The 4,990-nt window shown below is 34.9% G+C and overlaps 1 non-coding gene across 1 annotated transcript; it reads left to right on the top strand.

Moving 5' to 3' along the window:
- The first annotated feature begins 3,846 nt into the window (after positions 1-3,846).
- On the top strand, positions 3,847-3,952 carry LOC128292273 (small nucleolar RNA R71). Its single transcript, XR_008282258.1, has one exon. It is a non-coding gene; the product is annotated as a small nucleolar RNA R71 (small nucleolar RNA).
- The last annotated feature ends 1,038 nt before the right edge of the window (positions 3,953-4,990 follow it).

Here is a 4,990-nt window from a genome sequence, read left to right as displayed (position 1 = left end):
ATTCATCTGCATTCTACTTTTATCTTTCTTCTAATTGTGATGGGAATGGGACTTTTGCGATTTCAGCATCTTTAAGTGTTTGTTTTCCTATCTCAGCCGCTGGTGCATTCTCCTCCTCTGGTTCAGGTCCATTTTCTACTTCTAGAGAGTTAGCTTAAGGTTTATTAGTATTATCTGTAGTTACCTTTGGGGTAGGTATTTATGGGCTACTCAGTACTTTTCGCAATTGGAGCGCTATAGCTTTCACATGCTCTTTACCTTCCTTACATGGATTATCCTCTTGATTGTTAAGGATACCTATACCAATTTGTCTTTTGATGTCACCCATCATGCTCATCAATTGGCTCATTTGATCTTCAAGCATTGTTCTTGTTGAGTTAGTGCACTCAGATTGCATCTTCTTTACATCTATTCTCCTAGTCTACATCTATCCTTCAATTTTATCCAAACGTTGATCACATGCAGAATGGCTGCTCAGTGTAATAGCCCATTTTTGGTCAAATTTGAACAGTGGTTTCAAAACCACAAATTTTAGGTCAAAATATTTATTTTATTATTATTTTAGTGTCTACGGTATGATAGAATAAATGTGTGAAAATTTCGTAAAGTAATTTTATTGTTTGAATGCTTAATTCGCTAAAAAAGACTAAATTGTGTAATGTGTAAAAGTAGTGTTCTATTAGCTAAAAGTATCTAACAGCTATAGAACCTTAAAGTAAAGGTACTTATGTTGTAATTAGACCATTAATAGCATGAGTGGACATATATGGACATATATTAAGGTGTTTTAAATGGTTTTATAATAAGGTTAATATAGGAATTTTTTAATATAAAGGTTAATTAATTAAAACAAGAGACAAATTGTTTTATCTATCTTTCTCCCAACCAAAAATAAGAAACAAAGAAAGCCATTGATGAACTTTAAAGGTTTAGCTAATGCATGCTTCAATTGTAAGTGATTTTTGACCTAGTTTTTAGTGACTTCGATGTTTTTGAGTTCGTTGTAACTCAGTCTATCTAGCCCGTACCTTCGATTTCAAAATTGTTAAAATTTGTGAGAGTGCCATTGATGTATATATATGTGTTATTTGATGATTTATGATGAATTGTGAATATTTGGTGATAGTTATGCAAGTTTGGCAAAGTGATTTTGAGTAAAAAAATGTAAATTAGGGATTAATTTGTGAAAAGGGATAAATATGTGTTGAATGTGTGAAAATTTGATAATTATGGGTTGTTAAGGGTATAATAGTAATTCGGCTAAGCATGGCTGTTTTGGAATTTGCAAAAATTTGTGATTTTGTGTAATAAGAACTAAATTGTAAAAATGTAAAAGTTTAAGGGCTAATGTGTAAAATAGTCAAATGTATATTTTGGATTGAATTGAATAAATAGATAAATAAATAAGCTAATTTTGATATTATATAGATCAAGAAAAGTGAAATTTGGAATTTGGAATTTGATCGGGGAAAAGACAAAGTACTCTATTAATCGACCAATTTCATTATTTTTGAACCCGAGGTAAGTTCGTATGTGATAAACTTCTTTATAAATGTATTTTAAATGCTTTGATATTGTATAAGTTGTGAATACGAGACTTCGGATAGGTTCGAAAATGACTCGATGGTAATTCAGCGTTCAAAATCCCGGTTGAACCTTAGGAATAGTTTAGGATACTAGTGACATGTCATTCGGGGATACATTGAGTTGGCTTCGGGCCATGATATTAGCACTTCGGGTGTGAGTTCTATCGATTTGGCTTCGGACCATGAATATCGGTTGATTTGGCTTCTAGCCATGATATCAGTAATTCAAACATAAGTTACCTTGATTTGGCTTTGGGCCATGGTTTAGGTACTTAGTTTACGAGACTCCAGAGTATCTGACCTCTATTCCGAATGGTTCAATGGGTAAATGATAGATGTGGATGAGTATAAGATCGATGCTAGATGGTATAGGTACATACATGAATTATTTAAGTTTCAAATCGAAGAAACTTGTGAAGGAATTGTATTCTTTCATAATTGAGTATTTGAAAGGTTTGTCAGTTAATGTAAGCTACATGTTGGTGTGTTCAAATTATTGAATTATATTTTTGAGATTGCATTGAGTTTATTTCATATGAGCTTACTAAGCTATAAAGCTTACGTTGTTTATTTTTCAATATTTTATAGTGATTTCAAAGCTAGCTCGAATCCGGGGATAGTTGGAGACATTGTCACACTATCAGTCTATAAATTTGGTACTTTTGGAGCTTCTGATTTGAGTATATGGCATGTATAGGGACTTTGAGTCATTTTGGTATTTGTAGCATGATTTTGGCCATTTGTGTTTGCTTCTAAATATTTAGTGTTTGGTTTTGTGTTCACCATATAAAATTATGTGATGTTCATATATATGCATTAATGCCTCTTAGTGATATGGTTCATGCTTGCTTGAGAATGGTTGATGAATTGAGAATGGTTATGCTTGTGGTTTTAGGTTAAGAAATGCTTAGTTGAAATGGTACAATTGAATGCTTGGAGATATGAATTGGTATGATTTGAGTAGGCAAAATATGGTATATATTTTAGTCTTGGTTGTGGTTGTATTAGTTGGCAATAAATGATATGAATTAAGCTTGTTTGAAGTAGAGATTAATTGCTAGTTATGCTTTGATTGGGTGGCATATGTGTAGGTGAAGTGGTGTGAATTTTTGGTGGCAAAATAGCTTGGTAAATAGTCTATTTTTGTCCACACGGGCAAAGAAACGGGCGTGTATCTCAACCGTGTGTGACACGCGGTCATGTTAAACGGCTGTGTGTTCCCTGGTGTTGAAATTGAAATCAATTTAGTATGCTCCACACGGCCTCACACACAAGCGTGTGACTTGGCCGTGTGGCATAAGTCAGTATACCCTACAAGTTTGGCACGGCCTAGCACATGGCCTAGTACACAGGCGTGTGTGACCACTTCAAAGAGCACACGGGCTTGATATACGGGCATGTGGTTGGCCATGTGACCCAAGTCAGTAAGCTCACTTGTTTGGACACGGGGTAAGACACGAGCCGGGACACACCATGTGCTCCCATTTCGAATGTCCACACGGCTGTGTGTCTCTTGTTTTGAGAAAAAAAATTTGAGTGTTCAAAATGTTTCCAAAGTTATCGATTTAGTCTCGAACCACTCCTAATGTATGTTTAGGGCCTTGTAGGCTCATATTAGGGACAAATTGATTGAGATTGAATGATGATTGTATGAATTGACTAAATGTATGTGAAAAGTATGTATAAATGTGTTGTCATATTGGTAATGCTCTGTAACCCTATTTCGACGTTGAATACGGGTAAGGGTGTTACACTTAGGTTGGTTCTAACCTAAGGTTTCTGCAAGTAAGAAGGTTGATAATTAGTATTTTTAACTTGATTTGAACTATTACCTCCTCCTTGTTTCCTCCCTATCGCAAATTTGGGTGATCTCTCTAGCATAGATTGTATGTATTTGAATAAAGGTCCACCCCTATTCCTGATGTAATTTATATCCTTAGAAAGATTATTGATATAATGGAAGAGTGGCTTATCTCCTTCATACATAGACAGTGTAGAAGCAGATTCGATACGGTTGAGTCTATCCACTATTTGCTGATACTTATCATCCTCTTGAATAGATTTGACTGTAATGGATTTTTGGCCATATGTAAATGGTTCAATTGGCCACTGACAGGAGTTTAATGCCATATTTTCAATAATTTCGTACACGTCCTCGTATGTCCTATTCATAAGGGCTCCTTCTACTGCTTCATCTAGTCTAGATCGTGTGTTTGCATCCAGCCCATTATAAACTATTTGCAATCTCATTCGCTCAGGAAATCCATTGTGTGGGCATTTTGGAATCAACATCTTGAAACATTCCCATACCTCATAAAAATTTCTCCCTCAATCTGTTTAAAGACATCGATCTCTTTTCTTAGTTGGACTGCTTTATTGATTGGGAAAGACTTTGTAAGAACTTTCCAGTGAGTTCATCCCATGTCGTGATATACCCTGGTGCATGCAAGTCTAACTAAGAAAAAGCATTATCAATCAAAGGAAAAGGGAACAACTGAAGACGAATAATGTCATCAGTGACCTCGGTATACTTAAAAGTATCACAAAGTTGAAGAAACCATTTCAAATGTTGACTAGGGCCTTCTGTCGTAGTGCCCCTAAATTACAGATTATTTTGGGTCATTTGTATCATCACCGGTTTGATCTCAAAATTATTAGTTGTAATCACCGGTCATGCTATACTTTCCTGAATCATGTCTAGACTTGGTAGGGCATAGTCCCTTAGAGTTCTCGAGCCATCTGCATGTTTGCGTGTAGTTCTGATGTTGGTGGGTCTCTTAGGGCATTATCGTCAGCACCGCCGAATAATGAATTGTCATGTAGGACGTTACCTGCAGCAGGTGGTGGTTGTTCTTGCATTTTCTGTTGCTGATGTCGGCGATTCCTTTAGATTATTTTCTTTGCATCTGTGGTTACTACAATAGGTTGGCCCCTACTTTTAGTCATACACTAAAACCCAAAAAAGGAGGTTAGTAGCAATAAAAGGAATAAAATCATATCTATAAACTATAAATTTCTTAATTATTCCTTTAAAGGGAAAAAATTAAAATTAACCTAATGGCGTTGCCTCTCTGACAACAGTGCCAACAACTTGACCGCCTTTGGACGTACTAACGTCTAGAGTATAAATACTGCAATAGAATGAAAAATTACAAGGCTGTATCCACAAGTTTACGAGTCAAGTTGTAATATAGATTTTACAACCAAGTAGGTAAGTACTCCAAGGATCATACTTAAGGGAGGCAAGTACTCAATCAATTTTAACATAAAAAATTAAAGATATAATTAATACTGTAAGTAAGTTATAGTATGAAAGTAAAATAAGAGATAATTTTAGGGTTTCTTAAACTAAAGAAATAAAATAACAAAAAAAAGTAAAATTTCAAGATATAGAGAGAAATAAA

The sequence above is a fragment of the Gossypium arboreum genome, chromosome 4, assembly GCF_025698485.1.
Source record: "Gossypium arboreum isolate Shixiya-1 chromosome 4, ASM2569848v2, whole genome shotgun sequence".
In the NCBI taxonomy this organism is placed as follows: Eukaryota; Viridiplantae; Streptophyta; class Magnoliopsida; order Malvales; family Malvaceae; genus Gossypium; species Gossypium arboreum.
Note: the sequence above shows the minus strand (reverse complement) of the source record. Positions and strands in the feature narration are given on the sequence as shown.